At 36.2% G+C, this 21711-nt stretch overlaps 1 protein-coding gene across 2 annotated transcripts in view; it reads right to left on the reverse strand.

Moving 5' to 3' along the window:
• Window positions 1-19889, reverse strand: part of itgb1a (integrin, beta 1a) — a 39862-nt gene extending 19973 nt beyond the window's left edge. Inside the window, exon 1 of one of the 2 annotated variants that reach the window (XM_007238660.4) lies at window positions 19545-19888. The gene's annotated coding sequence lies outside the window, so the exon portion shown is untranslated. Of the gene's footprint in view, window positions 1-19544 lie in introns of both variants that reach the window. The other variant, XM_022673416.2, reaches the window with a different exon arrangement.
• Window positions 19890-21711: the final 1822 nt, after the last annotated feature.

Here is a 21711-nt window from a genome sequence, read left to right on the forward strand (position 1 = left end):
CACTGGCTTTATTAAAGAACTTCTTAAGAACACAGTTTTAAAGATAGAAGCACAAAAGGAATTTCCCAGTTTGATCAACTGACCTAAAGCCAAGCCAATGAGGAACGCCTGCTATAAATGCACACCACTGAATGGGAGGAGAAACCAACATTATAATAACAAAAGAACAGCAGCTAAACGCTGGTAGCCTTGTGTTACCTCAAAATGACATGGTTTGTCTGATAGGCATGAACATGCAGAAGGACAGACATGGCAGTTTGGGTGGACTGGAGACGCAGACACCCCCAGTGTTAGATGGCCGGTAGGGTCACACTGGTAAAACCCGCCCCCTTTACTCAACACAATGCATGTGCTTCACATTAAGCCTCAATGGGTAGAGGTGAGGCAGCTCCAGAGGAATTCCACCCTATTACGCTCCGCAATCAGCCACAAGAGAGTTACTGTTTATACACAGCCAAAGCCCAGTGTGGCTGATCCTTCGAGCGCAGTGGAAACACAACCGCTGAAAAATGTCCAAGTAATCATTCATTCATAAAAAAAAAATTAAAAACTTTAACTGTTTTGAAACAAACTGTAAATTGCAAAATAATGTATTTTTTATTTAATTCTGTAATTATACATATTTAAAAAGTAAAAATAACAAATTCAAACATTTAAACTGAAAAATCCAACTTTTTTTTAGATGGCCTATGCTGGTCTCTAATGAATAGGATGGTTAAAAAGTTGATCATCCACTTGAAAGAACAACTGGTTATCAAGTTGGTTACACTGGCTAATAATCTTAGCTCTTGACCAAACAGGGTATGTTTTCTGCATGGTCTGATGGACAAGTTAATCTATCAGCATGACCCATTTTACCAATTGGTCAAACTGGTTAGTCATTTTGGTCAAGCTTCTCATACAGTTGGAATAGTCTTGTCAGGTTAGCCATGCTAGTCAATCCGAATTAGTCATTGTCAGGCTGGTTATGCTGGTAACATCAGCAAATCAATGCTATTCTGGTCAATGAGCTTAACATGTGTGATCTGGCCAGACTATTTTTTCAGCAGGGTGGTGTAGCTTTGTTTTTAATTTGTCCACCCAGAGCATCAAACCCAGTTTGGCATAGGGAGGGAGGTGTGCTTACCCACTGTGCTACAACAAAACTCTAAAAAAAACTCAAAAATGTTTATAAATAAGTTATATCAATGAATATAAATGAATAAATCACTGATTAAAAACAATTTTAAAAACATAGTTTGTTACAGTAATGCATGAAAACATGATTTTTAGCATGTTTTGATTACTGCAGTTTCACTCACTCTGGGTCACTGGAAACATGGCTGCCAACATTTGTACTGGCCCACTTCAAACACTGAGAAAACTAAACCCCAGAAATACAATACAAATAAAATTAATTCATAAAAAGCCCAAGTTTCAATATCTCAGCACTGTTTTAACTGATTTATTGATGCAGTGTAAAATTGTCTCACATCTTAGAGGGTCTACAATTACAATTTTTCACCATCCAATCCTACACATATTATGGTAACACCTTAAAATAATGGTAGAATGGTAGAATTGTCTGAATTAATCACTAATTGACACAAGTTAACACATTATTAACCTTTACAACATTTTATTATTGACAACATTCTTAAGCTTTAAAATGTTTAAAAATGTCAGTGTCCAGTGTCAATTAATAAGTAGTTGAGACAATATTTAATAATTTAATAAAGTTTATTACGGTAATAAGTACAGTTATTTGTGAGAGGCAGACAGCCTGTCGGGCAGAGGGACTAGATTAGATCATGCCTGTAAGGCAGTATCCTCTGTCTTTACTTCCACAGTTACGTTCTGCTGCTATTCTCATCCTCTCCTCAGAACACACACATAGACGGTATACATATATCAGCAGCCCTATCAGCACGATACTTAAACTACTGCTAAATTACATCACCTATTTACTCATTTCACAAAGTGGTCAAGAGGACAATATAATAAGCTTCATGAATTTAGAGCCCTAGGATGCCAATTTTATTATTTTTTTTTTGCATATTTTCTTCTGTTTTCTGTTTTTATTGTTTTTTTTTTGTCACATTTCATATTTTTAAGTTTTTAATAGTACTGTCACGTGAATACAAAAATATTCAATCAATTACATTTATCATCAGTATTTTAAACTGCATAATTTATTTTAATTTTATCTGAGAAGCAAATGAGTGAATAACTGGCAAATATACATAAAAGCTCCCTGTAATGAACATCATTCAGATGCATACACTTGGCAGAGGTTATTTCCAGGAGATTCTCGTCTACTCAAATACGTCTTAAAGAGTAACTACAGTGTAGGACATTTTTACATTAACATCTGAAATATGTTGTTCTAAAATAATAAACTACAAATAAAGTCCAAATAAAATGTAAGTGTACATCATTTTTAGTGTGCAACATTTGATTTATACTTTTCTGCTTTGGAGCTTTTATTATAAAAATAAAAATGGCGAATAAGTTAAATACCAACTGGCGATGCTAACTGTTAACTGGCAATGATAATTGCTAACCTGAGAGGCTAACCACTAACTGGCGATGCTAAAGGCTAAATGGCAATGCTAGCTGCTAACAGGCGATGCTACCGCTAACTGGCCATGCTAAAGGCTAAACGGAGATGCTAGATACTAACTGGCAAAGCTAACTGCTAACTGGCAATGCTAACCACTTAAAATAAATGTTTTCAGGAGAGAGATAAAAGTATTGTATAGTATTGTGTGTTGGGCAGACTAGAGTTTTCTTTTACTTTATTATAATATGTATATTAACCATTAACAGAGAGCATTAAAGGAGGAAACAAACAATAGTGTAGCTCCATACCATATTCCACCTTCCACAACTTGGAAAAAGGATCAGTGATGTCAGTTGCGTGTGTTTGCTTGTTTATGTATGTTTGTGTGTTTGTGTGCATGCCACAGAGAGAGAGGGAGAGGGGGAAAGAAAGAGAGATAGCTATAGATATATTTCACCATAAATGAAAAGCAATCTACCTTTTGAACCTGACAGTAGTGATGAAATCTAGTAGTGTAGTGTAGACAGTAGTGAAATGTGCCTAAAACCTTTAAGCTTTGAACTGACCCTTATTGTCCTAACAGACCAGTTACAGTAGACCTCAAGACGAATGTGGTAAGAAAACATCCAGCTCAAAAAAAAAAACACCAGTTCAGCCCCCCCCCTGAGTCACAAGCTTTAATATGAACCATGCCTGTAAAACACCAGTAAAGCTTGCAGTCAGAAAAAAGGGAAGTGTGTTTGTGTTTTTAGTGCAGTTTAGCAGCTGGAGAGAGGAATGCAGTGGAAATTCTCCTCTGAGAGCAGCCTGGCCAGCTACCTATCAGCGTAACAGCATGGTACAGCACACATATGGAGTCCTTCAGAGAAAGACAAAAACAGCTCAACCAAGATAAAACATTTTTGGCAATAGTATTAGTACTTACTAAATTTCAGGCAGAGAGTCTTTTTACCTGAATGGAATTTGCTGTGATTAAAAGGAAATTCCACTGCTTTCTCTTCCCAGGTTTCTGCTTAACTCAATACAGCAGCATAGTCAAACAAACACACTCAAAATTTCAGTTGCTGGTGGTTAAGTGAGTTTTCATTTAACTAATCTCATCTCTAAATTATATGTACATCTGACTATCTCTGTATATATATATATATATATATATATATATATATATATATATATATATATATATATATATATATATATAACATCTAACTTATTTTTATTGTGTTTTATATGTTCTATTTACTGTTTTTTTTTACTTGTTATTTTGTTAGTGTGCTGCCTCCAATGCATTTCAGTGCTAGTTGTACCATGAATGACTTTGTATGTGACAACTAAACTTTAAACTTGAAATTTTTGAGCATTTAATAAACCACTAATATCTATTAAATGTCTTATAACACTTACTATGTCTTCTTAATTTTTTTCTCCACATGAGTTGCCGTAATTTAATTATCTCTTCTTTCACATAATAGAAATTGTGTATTGCTAGCAAAATCATTACTGCATGGCTTATTTCTGTTTCAGAGCTTAAAAGTAGGCCATGAATATTCAGAGACTGGAACTGAAATATATATGAACACCAAAAAGTTTAAGTATCATTCAAAAAATAAAACATTAAACAAAGTCAACAAATGTTAATGGGCTTTCTTCACTATGAAATTACATTGGGCAATACTGAGACCAATAAAAAACAATGAAGTGATGTCTATATAATGTACTAGGGGTGTCCAATATGTACAAGAAAATGTGCTGTAATGCTGTTGGTTATCCCAATATTGATATAAAGCATGATGAATTTAGATCCTAATCTAGTTCATGTTCTCAACAGTTTTTCAGTACTTGGTTTGGCTGCAAAATGAAGTAGTTTGATGTGTGTTACATCATATACAGGCTATATATATATATATATATATATATATATATATATATATAGCATCGGGCCATCTAACATAAGGTTTTGGGTTCGATATCTGTTTGTCCGGCCCTTGAGCAAGACCTTCAACCCTCACTGCTCTCTGGGTGCTGCAGAATGGCTGCTGGCACATGTTCTCACATTATCACTTTGTGTGTCTTCTAAGTGTTTACTGTACCGAGGGGTTAAAGGCAGAGGCCAAATTCCATCTGTGCCCAAGTATGATGTGTGTATGATTGATAAGTTAAGAGTACCCCAATCTAAACATGATTGAGAACCTATTTTCAATTTTTACTTCTCTCAAAAGTGCAGGATATGTAAGACACTCCAGAAATCTCATAGAACTAGAAGTCTTTTACATGGAAAAATATCTAAAGACAATTACTTTACAGATGGGCGAGCACCAACACTTCAACAAAAGAACAAAGTTGAGTGTCACCCAATGAAAGATAAAAAATGTAATAAAAAACTCTTTGAGTGGATAATAAGTGTTACAAACAATTACATATCACTGGCTGAAAGGGGTGGTCTAGAAACTCAAAATCAATCCCAAAATAGGGATCAAATTCTTTTCTGGGAAAAAAAAAAACAAACATTTTATTAGCAGTGAAGGAGTACTGACTGAGGTTTTCCTTACTCAGCACTGCAGGCCTGCGTCCAATTTGCCTGGAATTAACTTGGAGAGACTCTCACAGAACAGGGCAATGAGGACATCTCCTCAAACTGAGGATAGACAGAACAGTACAGTAAGAAAAAGCTCTTTTGGAGAAAAGGAAAAGGAGAAAAACAGGAAAGGGCGGTCCTTCAAATCCTGCCTCTAGAGTCCAGAGAAACTTCAAACCCCTTCATTCTTGAGCATGGAAAACTCTACTTTCAACACCAGCCTTAACTCCCAGACCTAACCTCTCTCTCTCTCTCTGCCTCCCTCTCTCTTTCCCTCTCTCTCTTCCTCTCTCTCTGGGACTGGGAAAAGGGAATCGGGACGGCCACACAAATACCCTGTTCATCCTCTCCCCTGAAGAGAGGGCCAAACACAACCATGACATAATACCCACTTTAACCAGCAGAAGCGTGTAATGAGGTCCAGGTCCAAGCCGAACAATCTGCCCACAGAGTCTGAAACTACACCACCCCCCTCGCTGTTAAACTGGCTCACACGTCCTCTCTCGCTCTCCGCCTGCTGCTCCTTCCCAAGGCTGCTTCTCATTCGCTTATGACGGACAAAAGGCAGCTGTTATATAGAGCGGGGCTCTGAATAGCTGGGAGGACCCCAGTTATACTCCAGTAATTTATGCGTGTGCGGTACACTGATGAGTACCCTGAAAGTCTATACTGGGATAGTGAATGCAAATACAATATTCAGAATAAACAGAAGTATATATTTTAAACAGTGCTTCTTTTAGTTTGTCTATGAACTGGGAGTCATTTTCCATGTTGCAGTTTTCATTTGTTTGAATTCACAGCTTGAAAAATACTGTCCATACTGTAAAAATATGTTTTATATTTAAAAATATATATATATCTCATGTGAACAAGCACACAATTAGCCTAAAAAAATGTTTTTTTTTTATGCAAATTTATGCTTGTCAACATGGATATGACAATTATTATGTGTTCCTCATGTTATTAAACTTTTTTCTTTAGAACCACACTTGGACCGCTTTTTGTGAGTAACTTTCTTTCCTGTTTGCTCACCGAGTTTGTTGAGTTGCTGGTTTGCTTTGGATTCACACAATGAAAAAAAGACATATGCAACAAAATTCAACTGGCCAGAGCTGTCTGGAGCAGAACAAGAAAGTAAATACAGGAAGAAAGTCCTTTGTTCTGGACTAGTTATATGATTTAGCATGGAACAGTGGCAAAAATGACATTAGGTAATAGCTGCAGTAATTATCTTGGTAATAAATCAGATTAAACTGCACCTGAACAGCCATTAAGCTCATTCGTAAGGAGCTGGTGTTTGATAGTTGGGGCAGATCATGTTGTCACCAGAAACAAACCACTCCGGAGCCACAATTTTGATGATCAGACCAAACAGTGATCGGCATCCCAAGACCTCAATAAGTGACTAACTTACGGATACATTTGGCTGTCATATCTTGCAATATTTATAAAAGGATGCCTCTCTATTATACTATTCAGACACAGCTGGCTGTCAGTAGCCTCCCTCCGGTCAATCCCCAATAGAGCCACCTCTTCACAGAAGCCAATCAGACCGTGTGCTGTGCTATACTTAAGATGTAATGAAACATATGTACCCAAATCAAAGAAGAAGCTTAAAAGATGATGCTCTCTTAGAGAAGCCTTTTCTTTCCCATGAACATAAACCCGACACCCATCAAATAAAATCAGCATTTAGATCTGCCATAGAAAAACAGAAGTATTGGGTGGCCAATGAGTGCTACTCACAATGAAATATTATTGTATTAGAAATGTGGTCTATGACCTAAAAAAGACTCAAATAAAGATCAGATTCTCTCCCCAAAAATACAGCACCACACTTTTTTTATGGTGATAAAGGAGCTCTGAGGTTCCCCTTACTCAGCACTGCAGGCCTGCATCCAATCCAGTACTTGGACTGACTCACAGAATAGGGCAATGAGGACAAACTCAAACTGAGGATATACAGAACAGCACAGTAAGAAAAGGCTGTGCTGAAGGCCCAAAAAAATGAATATATTTAACACAACAAAATGCCATTTAATAAAATAATCATAAACATCAGATTTTGACAACACCTACTACTAGTTAAAATCCAAAAAAAGATATGCACTTACAGATAATTTTACTGAATTACACCTCTTTTTAGACACCCCAGTAAACAAATGCATTAAAATACCCATTGCTGAGACCGATACCGTCGCTGATAATGAAAAACATTATCTCCAAAACATCAACTTTACAGGAGAGAGAAAAAACCTTCTAAACTTTTAATGAAAGTTTATTTTAGGTAATTTTTAAGTGTTTCTATTGTTTCATTTATCAAGAAATTTGGTACAGTGTAAGGGACAGTTTGTGTGTTCATATGATGTAGTAAACTACAAAGCAATAAAAATGGAAATACTTGTTTTTTATTGGACAGTGACGTTATGCAAATGCACACACACAGAGAAGTACTACAAATTGAGGAATCGTTGTACCTATCTGGCTCATACTATGCCTTATGCCAAGGGTGGGATAGAGTGGTATAAAGCCCCTCAGCATTTCAGAAACATTTCTGAAATGTTTGTTCTCCATCCAATACTTCTGGGATGAGTTGGGCTCTTGTCATTGATCACAATCCAATCCTTATAGCAACATTCCACAATCTAGAACAAAGCCTTTTTCTGGACAGTAAATACACTTACTCCAATAAAAATGGGATAAACTCTTTTTAAGGGGTTTAACTAGTGTTCATAAAGTGAATCAGTATTTAAGTTATTCCACCCATTATTCCTGTGCACTCCTGTATTGTACAGATATAAAGAAACACAACAACAAAATAATCATTAAAATTCACCATTTTTAATGGTTAATCATGAAGAAACTGATTCCTAAATCAGTGTAAGTTGAACCCGTGTGTAGTTCAGCTCGAGCTGACTGATCCTGAATGAGCCTCTCCAGCCGTGTGATTGCTGAGTTAGCTTTCTTTCACTGGCTTTGCAGGAAACCGGCCTCATCACAGAGGACAGCAGTGCACAGTTTAAAGCCTGGCTTCAAACTACAATCATCACAGTACCTCCATCAAACCATTAGACCTAGGTATTGGTAAGAATCAGACCATACACTCTGTATCATGATCCAGGAGGTGCAATTCAGTATATTGTGAAACACTGCACTACCCTAAGCAAGGTAATATATTGTATCTCAAAGCTCTGCATCTTTTTTATTATTTCAGCAATTTGTTTTTCTGCAAATAAATGCTTTAAATGACAATATTTGCATTTGGAATTTGGAAGAAATGTTGTCCGTAGTTTATAGAATAAAACAACAATGTTAATTTTACTCAAACATATAAATAGCAAAATCAGAGAAACGGATAAAGATACTTAAGTGGTCTCTTAATTTTTTCCAGAGCTGTACATATCTCAACTTTCTGATGATCTTGATTTTGCTGTTTTTGTTTGTGTAAGAAGAGCCCATGAATGCAAATGAGCTGGTATGTCGACTTTATTTGAAAACAATGTACTTTATTTTTTCATATATTATATTTTTACATAAAACTGTTAAATAAACTATTCAAACTAATCAATATAGTGTTTTTAAGAATTGACAAATTGTTCAAAATACAATTTAATATATCATTATTTTATGTGTATTTATAAAAAAACATCTTGGTATGGGTGTCACAGTTGGGTAGCACACAGTGACAAACAAAAAACACATTACACACTACTTTGGTAAATGCTGTAATTTCATAAGTATGGTACAGAACATAAAGACAGTGACTCACATTCATTTACTATTTTCTTTTTTTATTCTTCTTTCGATTTATTTCTATTTCTGCTTGCTGTTTTTCATTGTGTCAAACACATTCTCAACCATGAGGTCCAAACTGTAGCGTGAACCAAACCAGGACTTTTAATGCACGCCCTAATTATAACCCTAGTGACTGGTAACACCGCTGAGCTGTTTGTACAAATAAAATGAGAAGACTTGTAGCACTTTCTTAGGCAGTGGCTGTCTGTACTGGAACAAATCAGCACCACCTCTCACAGAATCTGCTATATCTGACATCTTCATGATTTACAACCTGGGAACACGAGGCCCTTCACCATGCCCATCTACGCCTTTCAATGAGTTCCCGCACTGATTCATAACGCTAAACAGCAGAAGAGGAGATCCATCACTCTGAGAGAGGAAATTCAACATGCCATACAACGCAAGCAGGATATCAGCTGTAGCTGGAAGACGACAGACAAATCAGTCTGTAAGCGCATGCTGTAAACACTACAGTCTGTAATGAGCCATTAAAAGAGGTGGTTTTAAACCACAACCCGGCTGAAGCGAGGTGGGATCCTCTAAACCTGGTTGGTCCAGACAGCTGAATACAAGCTCTGCATTAAAGTCAAGACCCCTCACATCTTCAGACTGCTCTCATCAAAGAACCCGGTTGTTCTGCTGAAGTTCAAATGGTCAAGCGTCCTCTAATTGTCCTAAAATGTAATCTGATATGGGCAAGAATTCTCTCAAATTAAAGCAGACAGTCTTTGATCCCAACTTTGATCCCAAGAAGATCCTGAAAAGTCCTGAGAGAGGTGTGTGGAGAGTGGCTCCAAACCACAGTCAAGAAAACATCTGTAAAATAATGCAATTTAAATAAAATGCATTGAGTTTGGTAATGAACTTGGAGTTTAAAATAAAATAATCAAAATAAAGCATCTGGGTACAGCCTATCAGGAAACAGATAGAGAGAAAGGGCTCAAAATATTGACAAATCTACACTTTAATAACTGTACTGTACTAAAAAATCGAAGGGCATTTTCACACTTACAGTTAGTTAGCTCTGGTCTGAATCCATTAATGAATCCATTAATAAAAGTAAATAAACTAAAGGCAGTATTTGTCCTTGGTTTGATTTGTTTTTTACATGTGACAAAAAATCCCAAAGTCTCCAGAATATATCAAAGCACAGCTGATGTTGGGTGGGGTCATGGTCAGACTCAGACCATGGTCTCACCACAAACAAACCACTATACAGTTGGGGACTGAACCAAGACCTCCTCCTCTCAAGGGTCTCAGTGTACTTGTTTTTGCTACAACCAATGTTTTTTTTTTTCACATCCGAGTGCAATTACTTTATCCACATCTGCCCAAACAAATAGCACCAAGTGTGTAAACATACCAAAATCTGATTTAACTGGACTAAAAGGTGCAGGAGTAACAATAGCCTAAATTACACATCTTCTATAGAGAACCAACTATACATTTTAAAGAAAACTTCGGTTTAATTTGACATATTTTAAGAATGTACAGTAGCATAGTATTAAAACATTCAATTTGATTATAGACCACTGAGGTCGTGTCCTTGTTTTGTAGTCATCAGCATGTTGTTTATGTCCATATTTGGTGTTCCATATCTAAGCTGAATTTCTCAATAGCCAGAATGAATTCTAGAATGAGTTTTTCTGTCACATTCTGTGGTAAATAAATATGTTAGTACTCCTATACATTTTATTCTGTGTACATTATTCTCCTGAAGATTACCGGACCCTCTGATCCCTCTGCTATTGTGCACTGAACCGATATCAAAGGACAGCAGAACAATCAGTAAGCTAGCAGGCTATAACTTGTAGAGCTTGTTTAAGGCAAATAAGAAGAGAAAGTGAGCATTAGCTAGGTGTGTTATAGCCGAAAAACACTAAAACAAGCAGGACAGTGGTACTCCAGAACCAACAGCAACAGTTACAGGATGGGGAATATGTAGCTAGCAGCAAGTTAACAGGAAAAATGGGCTTAAGCAGAAGGATCTGATTTATAGGAAAAAAACTAAAATCTGATGACTGATGTCAAGGCAGGTATTGTACTTCACAACTATGTCCTCCATATGCACCGTGTTCACCTAACAAAAATGCTTAAAGGAGAAATTCAGTGTGAAATGGATTTGGGAGTGTTAAAATGTAATAAAAAGTAATTACCTTTGTTGAATAGCCCACCTTCGCTCTCCCGCAGTTTTCTGAGATCCAACGGTTGACTTAATGTGACTTAAATTTAAGATGACGGTGCTTTATCGGAGCATTTATCTAGATTTATCTAGATTATAGGATTGAAACAGTGGCTTTTAATAAACTTTTTTTGCAGTTTTGGATTCTACCAATGAAGTGTGGAGCTACTTTGAGCCTGGATAACGATGGAAAAAGCCATTTATCTGCAGGGGCACACTATGCCCATCCATTGTAAAAGTCTGTTTGGGTAAAATGCACAAAATACTGGATCTCAGAAAGCTGCGGGAGAATGGAATTGGCTATCCAACAACGTTAAGTACTTTTTATCACGTTTTAATACACACAAGTTCATTTCACAACAGAGTTCTTCTTTAAAGAACAAACAATCAGTGACTCAGCTACAGGGTCCTGAGTGCCCAAGGCTCACTGATGTGATCCTTTGAGTCCAATCTCACAGCTTATAGACACCTTCACAGGAGTCTCTGTAAGAACTGTTAATGACTGAAATTGTGCAGAACTTGTGCATAACAGCTTGCGGCAATGTAAGTGCCTACACTGTGAAATAATCCAACTTAACTGCATTTGAATGACTTTTATTGAATGCTTTCCAAGCCGAAAAAATACAAAAAGTCTTAAAAATGTCTAAGCATCAATATTTTTTAAGCAAAGTCAGCAGAAAAACATTTGGGGAAATCTGGTATGTTTTTTAAATGAACAAAATAGTGTACTATCAGCATGTGTCCTTAAGAAACACTAAATAAAGCACACTGTAATTGTGCAGTTAGTATTTGTAATGTTTATTTGAGAGCCGGGTCAGTTTTGAGGAAATGTGGCTCAGAACGAGACATTTAAAGACACCCTTCAGCCAGATGGGTTTAGACGTAATGCAGAACGCTGCCTGCTGTTATAATCGCTCTCAGATGTCTCCTGCTGGGCTAGAAAAGACACAGTTGAACTTTAGGACTTCATTACAACAGAGCAGCATAATTTACACTACTGCTTTAGGAATGCTAATTACTGTACGTTACAATACTGTTGACAGCATGCTATAATGATGCACACAATGTAGAACAACAGACACTGTATTGTCTACCAGCGCCAAGAGATCACATAATGCATGTATGAGCGGTTCATTCCAAATACCAGAGCAACTGGACAGCACTGTACTGACCACATGCCAGGGCATTGCAAACCCGTTTCAAGCTAATTTATTATGTGGCGTCTTTCAGGCCTGTAGGAACACAGCCCACATTGTGAACGACCGAGATAGCTGATCTTTCCCATAGGCTTCTTCTTTTTCCCATATCCTCCTCACTCACTGAGCCAGAATTAACAATAAATGATCCAGTAACATTTGCAGCAGAATGTGCAGTGTGTTTTTAATTTAGTACTGTATATGTTTATGTAGATGGTGTAAACACAGAAAAGTTGGACTGTCTCTTTAGTTTGCAGGGTAGCGTTTAATTACACACAAATTAAGTTTTGCATGCCAGTGTTCTCCCACAGATTTCACACAGTGACTTCTTTCCCATGACATGATAATAAACTGGCCAAGTTAAAGCCTTCTGTTTTGCATAAAGGATCCTAAACGAGGAGCTCTAATCAGACAGTGCTACTGAAGATGCAGCTTTCCTTGCTGGAGACTACAGTTTGGAAATCAGCTGTTGGTGCTGGATTGAAAAAAAAGGTTTTCGAAGTTCACTGTTCCTAAAATCCACACAGCTAAAAGCAGGAAACCGATAGAGCAGAATACTTTAGTAATCAAGTACTCAAGTACTGATACAAATACAGAGAGCAAAGATAATACTGAATATACTTTGGATATAACACATAGAGATACACCCACAGGAGGTCCTGGGTAGGGGTCTCAAAATTAGTTTTAGCTAGTTTTACCTTTGTAAATAACATTAGAGAAAACAAAGACTTGTTGTTGGAATCAGTATCAGCCTCAATCGTTAATGTTAATTACTGGATATAATGTGGCATCCCAGTAATTATTATGGTGTTGCTGAGTGGTTGATAGATAGTTAATATGGTGTTAGTAGATGGTTACTATGGTTTTGCCAGGTGGTTGCTTAAGTATTCATGGCCTCGTCCACCTTGCCTCACAACCGCTCACAGGCAGAGCTGAGTGTAAGTAACTGTATGTTTACATAGGATCTCCGGTGGATTTGTCGTTTTACAGAGACTCTAAGCCTAGATCAGTGGCTTAACTGCACTAAGCAGGGCATTACGCATGTAAAGTAAAGCATGACATTGCAAAAACTGTTATTAGTGTAAAGTGCTGTCAGGTGGTTTCTGTGGTACCCCTGTTAATGGTTGGATGTTTATGTGTGTCCTTATTTTATTTAAAAAGTTTGCATCCCTTTCATTCCTATTGGAAAAAATGCTGCATACAAGCCCAACTCACGCAATCAGACTAAACAATCTAGAGTTGAAACTGCGTCAATATCACTTAAACTGCAGAATAAGTTAACTGGTGAAATCTGGGGAAAAAAAGTGGAGGAATGCGAATCAGAATATAAAGAATATAAAATCAGATAGCAAAGCAATGTGCAACCAAGATAAATGCCCTGGACCGGGAATCTAACTTTTCTAAAATTGCTTAGATTACAGGCGTGTGTAGTGATGGCATGTTTATTTTCTCTGAACACGCAGTTCCAGATAACCCCGCTTTGAAATGCAGCTCAGAGATAAACAGAAATTATCACAGCCACCAGAGTTTATTTTGTACACAAAACTACACGCAGCGACACTGAGCTCTGAGAGCAGCGTTTTCAGACCCTGTGTACAGTGTGGTCTACAGCAGAGTACTGCAGGAATGCTCTCCACAATTCAGGCAAGAGAGCAGAAAAAGAAAACCAAACCCACAAAAATGCTCTGAAGAGTAAAAACGCTCCCAGGTCAGAAACAAAGCACTGGATAAAAATAGCTGGTGTAAGGGTTGTCACAAGGCCAGAACTCTAATTTTGATAAAGATTTAAATACGTTTTAATACGTGTGATTTAATGGAAAATCCTTAAAACTACTGAACAGCTAATTATTACTGAATCGTTTGTAATTCATACTCTTTTTGAACGATAGAATACAGGCACTATATTATTACTGTATTGTAACAAACATATTACTCTTTTGAATTTTCTGCTGCTACTGAAAGCAGCTTAGCTTAGTTGGTATTGAACATTTTGATTTTCCTTGTGTACTTAAAAATTAATAGCACCATACACTTCCATGATTACAATTTAGCATACTTTCTCAAACTACTGAATGCAGACGCTTTGATGTAACATATTTTATTTATGTGCAGCCACTTCTCATAATTTATTCATTAATCATTTTTTAATAATGGGTGAGCATGGTTCATTTCCATACCTGAGCAAGTGCATCATGAGTAAGAGTGCTACTAATGCAAACACTTCCTTACATCTATAACATGATTTAACTCTAATTACAATATTATACAATATTTACAATATACATATTTGATTTACTCTATGTGGACAAAGGTATTGGGACACCTGGTAATTATTTGTTTATCCAAAATGATGGTTATTAAAAAGAGAATTAATCCTGTTTTGTTGGAGTAACTGTCTTCACTGTCCAGTAAAGGCTTTTAGCTAGACTGTGGAGCTTTACTGTGAGTATTTGGTTTCAATCTTGTTGTAAGGTCTTATAACCCTGTAGCCATGAATACATTTATTAGAAATGGTGTCCACAAACATTTGTCATACAGAGTAACAATGGATCAGAGTTCCTGTCAAAATGGCAAACAAAATCTAGCATTTGGATGTGGTACTGATAATGTGGATCTACTTTCAGAAGCACTGCATTCTACTATACACTTTACAGCTTGTAACAAAAAGAGAAATGCATGTTTAGGTCTTTTTAATAAGGTTCTATTTGGTGCCAAATCCAAAGTACTATTTCAAAATGTTGACGTTAGACCAAAAATGACCATTTAGGAAAATTAAAATTGCTGGGCAGAAGATGAAAGACCACCCATGCATAGTGGTTGGCAACTGCTTTCATCAGGTTCAATTAATTTGATGACATTTAGCAGATGCTCTTATCCAGAGTGACCTACAGAAGTGCTTACTGTACACTCAGAAAACACAACCCCTTGGGCTACCTCTTAGCTTAGATGCTGCCACTTAAAAGAGTACTAACACACAGACACCTACATACAATACACTTTGACTATCGCAAAACTTATTACACCCTATTACACCCTATATTATTACACCATATATATATATATATATATATATATATATATATATATATATATATATATATATATATATGTACCCATTCCATACAGAGTAGTATTACACCTACTGGCACCATTCCTAACGCAAGGCTTAGGCTAAAGTAGTATAAAGCTCCATCCTTTGGTGCTCCATCCTGTACTTTTGGTACACAAACAGAAAAATACTGTCATTTTTTTTACATTTCTGTGTATTAATACCTTTCACATCTTAGAAAATTTGTGTTTTGCACAATAACACTTTTAGAAAGTGTTACATTACAGATTTTATTCAGGGTAAATTTATGTAAAAATCCTAATTTGCTTAACTGTGATGAAATTCTGCTGATACTGCACTGCACAAAAATCCTGCTCTCAGCCCCAGTACCCTGTGACACAGCTGAGTGACTGGCAGCAGACAAACACCAGCAGGTTTGTGTGCACACACAAACATACACACACTCAAGAAACAGCATGTGTGTGTAAGAAAATGTCATTACTAAAATGACAACAGTCTGTGCTGCACCTGGCCTCGTTTTAGGCTGCATTCAGTCAGGTGGCAAACTCAATCTACCACACACACAATGTATAAATCTGAGAACCTGTATGCAGTAAGACATTTTTAAATATAATTTTTAAATTTTAAATCACAAATTTAAACCTAATCTTCCTAATTTTCACTGAACATATCAAACATACAGACAAACAGATTGGCACATTTATCTCTTATCTCTAAGGTAGGACTGGGCAATCAAAAAAAAAAAAGAATAAATCTTGCTAAAATTGTTTTTTTTTTTTAATTCTGTTAATACTTTTCTTACCATGTGTGTCCATATACTGTCCCCACACACTACCCAATGCTATTAGCTAATAGCACAGCAAAAATTTGATTATTGCCTGACTAATATAAACTCACAAGTTTTCCCATTATCTGATTACACAATTTTACGTAGATGCGTGGATCAGATCACTGACAAACTCCTATGTTCTGCAGTAATCAGATTATGATGTAAATGTAAACGCACTCACTGATACTACCTCATATGTAGTCATGTGACTCCGCTCTGTCCAATCTGAGACAAATGAGGCAACATAAAGGAGAGCTCAAATATCGATCCAACTGATCAACCCAATCTGCTTATACAAAAAAAATTGTTATAAAAATAAAAATCCTTTTTTTTTTTATTAAGGTGAAATATTCAATTAATCGTGATATTAATTTGAGGTCATATCGTCGAGCACTACTCTAAGGTGTTACACCCACTTCCCTGATTAAAAGATGTCCTGGATGACTGCACCGCCTCTCCTCTCCACCCTCCACCCCCACTCACCGCTCTGTGTTTACTGTCACTACTAGATTACAGCAATGCTGTGAAGGACACGACCAGGACGGCCAGACAACCTTCACTAGAGTAAAACGGTGCCTGAACCATGCTGTCTTCCCTGATCCAATCAATCAAGCTTTTAGTCCTCAGACCAATGCCAGCCAGAGGACTCAATGTCAGTGGTTCATTTTTTATACAAGCTAATATTAACTAAAAGAAGGATCAGAGTAAAATAAATAATAACCCGGATCTGTCTGATTAAAATGCGCCCTTTGTTCTCTGTTGGAGGTTATATGTTGTCTCATATTTTTGTGTACTCTACCTACAGTACTGACGTAATGCTAAGCAGTTGTTATTTATTTTAGGGGGGTTCTCCCTTCAGTCACCCATCAGGAAGTTGAATGCATGCTGAGCTGGTTTATAGTTTGGTGATTAACTTGTCCACCCTAAAACTGTCCAATTTTTCCCCTGGTGAAATCCTTTCTTGTGCTTGGAGTAGGACTACACAATAATGGAAAAAACTGTCTCAGCAGTATCTTTTTTTCTGTGATCTGTTCCTGTTATCTGGTTGTACTTAAAAAATGAGTGATTTTCGCATTTTTTTCCCAAAAGTCAACAACCCAATTTGTCATGATATTACTAACGCCCAATGTGTATTCAATATTGGAGTAAAATAAAATCATATTTGACAGGTATAATGTTCTATGAGGTGTTTTTTTCACACAGCAGAAAGCATAACCACAAGTCTTACATCATTATTCATTAGTGTCTTATTTGTTAACAGATGTAAGACCTGACATATTTTCTGCCTGAGGCAGCGTAACTGGATAGTTCTGATTTTTGACCAGTGTGGAGATTTGCGTCTGTGTCACAGATTAGTCCATTATCACGCAGACGTGTCCTGACTGGGTAAAAGCTTTAAGTCATCGACTAACAACCTGGATCAATACGTCAACACATTTGAGTCAACACAGGAGTCAAAGGATTTTACTTTTTTTAAATCAATAAATCAAGAACAAAGATGATATGTTTCACAATTTTGCATAATTCATATAAACATTTATCTTAGACGCATAGACCCTTTCACCCAGTGAACATTTCTCCAATGGCCTGCGACACTAGTTTTAGCCTTTACATCCAGTAATGCATATAATATAATATAATCTTAAAAACAATAATCTTTTTGTGAACTACTGTACAAAAATGTTGCATTTAACCCAGTATAACTGTCTTGAATTGACTTTTATGTTATTGACATTACAGGCTTATCATGTGACTATACATATGATAATAATGTATGTTTTTTAAGGGGAAAGTACACAAACACACAGATTGCGGAAAAATATATGTTTTTAATATGTACAAGAGGGTATTAAAAATATTGTTCAAAAGTCAGCATTGAAGATGATGTATCTGTATTGGTATTGATTTTTTTAAAACATGTTCATCCCTATTAGTAATCCAAATAAATGGTCCCTGTCCCCTTTCTCTTTTTTTACTTTTTGACATCTGTTGTTCCTGACATTGTGTCAAACTGTTATGACATATTGACCAAAAGAAACCTTTTTTTTCTCTTGTAAAATTGTATTTTTGAGTTTTTTTTGGCAGCAACAATGACCAGTAGATCTTACACGAGCTTATATATTTTTTTGTTATACCAACTTTCTTCACAACACAGCTATGGTAAATATGGTAATTAACTCTTTTTTTGTTCACTAAATAATTCCATTTTTTTTGGGTAGTTTGGATCAATTTATTATTATCTACAGCGCAGAACATTTTTAAATAATAAAAAAACTAAATTTTAATTGCATCCAAACTTGTAAAAATGTACATATCATTCCATCCCTTTTTAAAATCCTAAAAACATGCTAAAAACCTAAAGTGAAATAGGAGAGCAACTGTAAAACTTTAAGATTAGACTTTATTATGAAGATAAAATAGAAAGTACCTTCAGAATGATACATTTAAAAGTATTTGGAAGAAGCGGAAAAGGTAGATTCCCCAGAAATCCCATCATTTGTGTAATTTATAACTACACTGCATGTTCTGTTCAATTTGGTTGTTCTCTTTTTTTTCTTTCTTGGCTTTGATACAAATGTAAAATATGAATCATATAGTAATATAGTAATGTAGTAGTAATCCACATTGCTGTAATATGTAAAAAAAAAACTGCTGTCATATTGATAAGTGATTCAAAATAAAGAAAAAAAAGAAAAGTACCATTATAAGGATAAAAAATTAAAGGTGTTATAAATTAATAGCAATTAATTAACTACTTATTTACTTTAAAACTTTAATTGACTGCATGGAAACGCATCCAGGTAAAATGAAGAGCTGCTATTTTTACTGAGGCAGGCTTTGAAGCACAGAAGCAACTTGAACGTCGACGATTTTCCCTGCTTTTTATATCCTACCAACATACCTAACGTTACCTACCTCCAGCATGGCCCGTTATTCAACCCCTCAGCTAAAAACAGAGCTTTAACAGCCCCAGCCTTCTACTGAAGAGTCTATTGACACATCCACAAGGTGTGTAATACCAGTTTAAATCGTGAAAAAGCTCTTTTCTTAACTTCTGTGGCTTTAAACAGGACTCAGAGTTACTGCTGCTCTGAGTGAAGAGACAAAAACAGCAGCTCACTGAAGAAAAACAGCCTGAAGTCTCTCTTCAGTGGAACTTTCCGTTCCACCTTAAATAGCGCTGCTCTATAGATTAGCAGCCCGAGCGCAACCGCTGGAGAATTTGGGGGAATGGGGAATTTAAGGTGGAACGGAAGATTTCGAACAAACCGCAGAAAAAGTGCTTAACTTCAGCTCCGCTGGGAAAACTGTCTTTTTCTCGCTAAAACAAGAATAAATTAAGGTTTTTTACCTTAAAACTCTTCTGATTTTGTGGTGTTTTTCTCTCGCAGCGCTCAGCAGGCTGGACCCCCTCTCCTCTCCGCTCTATGAGCCTCGCCAGCGGCTCTCAGCCCTCTCAGCCCCCGCGATCCCCCCTCTCTGTTCCGCTTACGACCCACCACGGACCGGACCCGCTCACTCCATTCTCCCGGTATCAGCAGCCGGTTACTCCAACAACACCTCAGCCCAGTTTACCCACTAATACTCACTCCAACTTAACCAGCAGCTACCAGCAGAACCAGAGCCGCACTCAGGAGAACCAGCAGACTCAAGAGAGAGAGCCTGAGGAGAAGTGTGAGAGAGCGAGAGAGAGAGAGAGAGAGAAAGAGAGAGAGAGAGATAGAGAGATAGAGAGAGAAAGCGTCCTCTACTGGACCATACAGACAGTACCAGTACCAGGTAAACGTTTACACATCTCTTCTCACACGTTTTTTTTCCATATTTGATGTATTTCCTAAATTGTATGTTAATAATAATGACAGTGTGTTTATAAATTAAACAGTGTGCTGTTAGTCTCTTCTAAACCTATAAATAACGATGGTACCTGTCTGTAGTGCTGCAGAGGATATTCAGTTGAATTTAACCCTCCTGTTATGTTTATTTGTCAGTAACAGCAATTGTATTCGCGGGCCATTTTTCGGTGCATGTTTAATTATCCAAAAGATGTTTAAAAATCCTAACAAGCAGTGTGAATATTTCATGATTAACTCCATCACTAATTATTCTATCAATATTTAGTGCAATGGAGTTCCTTACCTTTAACAGGTAATGATTCAATTAGGATAATTCACTCGTTTTTCATAAACGTTTTTTAAGGTTTTACTACTTTATTACTTTTAAAACCAACATTTAAAACACAACAGTTTTACATAAAATTAAAACGTAACATTGCAATTTTGTTTTTGTTTTAGTTTTTGCAGGGGTGGTTGAAATATGTGACATTAACCATTTTTATATTATATGTTGATTACACTCATTAAGGCAAGCAGAAGAAGTTTCATACTGAAAAAAACTACTTTTTGCTATTTTCCTAGATCTTTAAACTTTAAAACGGGTCAATTTGACCCAGAACATTACAGGAGGGTTAAGTTGGCTTTATTATCATGATTGTAAAAAAAAATAATAATAACAATAGTAATAATAACAACAACAACAACAAGATAGATAGAAAAAAAGTAAGCAAGTAAAAGTGCAGGAAGAAAATTAAAACTATTATAAGATATATACAAGGATATACAGATACAAACAATACAGAAACTACACAATGTATGAAGGTGGCAGGTGTTAACAGTTCATACTGTGTGTATGGAGTTGCAGTTATTGAAGCATCGGTCATTGCATGACTGTCCAAAATACTGTTCACTGTTATATATGTGAACAAACATACAAACAAACACAACAGACGATATCACCATTGCCATAAATAATTGGGGTCATATCCATTTATGGTATGAAAAGTCAATCATTTAATTATCATGACAGGTCTATCGTCTTGTCAGTAAGCTTAGACCTTGATTGCGAAGAACATGGAATGAACATTCATTTTGTGGTGGCAATTTGTCTTTTGTATGATAGCGGTCGATGATGGAAAATCTTAAAACAACCTTTATTAAACATTTGCCTAATTGGCATTAGTTAGTGTTAAAATTTTAAAATGTAATCAACAACCTAAAGTAGTAGTAGTAGTAGTAGTAATAGTAGTAATAGTAGCTGTTATAATGGAAGTAGAAGTAGCAGTTGTGGTAGTTGCAAAAAGTACTAATAAGCAACTAATAAGGTATTATTTATAAATTATTATATTTATTTATTATTTATTTACTTGTTACTTAATGAGAATAAACTATAATAGTAAATAGTTCGCGAAGTTACTATATATCTAAGTGAATAATGTTACTCTTTACTGTCATATATGCTTCACTAAGATTTCTGCTGCTTATATATGATAAAGACATGAAAAAAGTTTCCAAACTGATCCAATAAAACACACATTGACATATATCAGCATGTGCTCAGGTATATGCTTTATTTTATTCAGTGAGTGTGTGTGTGTGTAATGTGGTTCTAAGACCACTGGCTGGAACTCTTGTCAGCAGTTGACCAATCACTCGCTACTCCCCCAAACGCCCTTTAGACAATGA

The sequence above is a fragment of the Astyanax mexicanus genome, chromosome 6 (genome assembly GCF_023375975.1).
Source record: "Astyanax mexicanus isolate ESR-SI-001 chromosome 6, AstMex3_surface, whole genome shotgun sequence".
NCBI classification, from domain to species: domain Eukaryota; kingdom Metazoa; phylum Chordata; class Actinopteri; order Characiformes; family Acestrorhamphidae; genus Astyanax; species Astyanax mexicanus.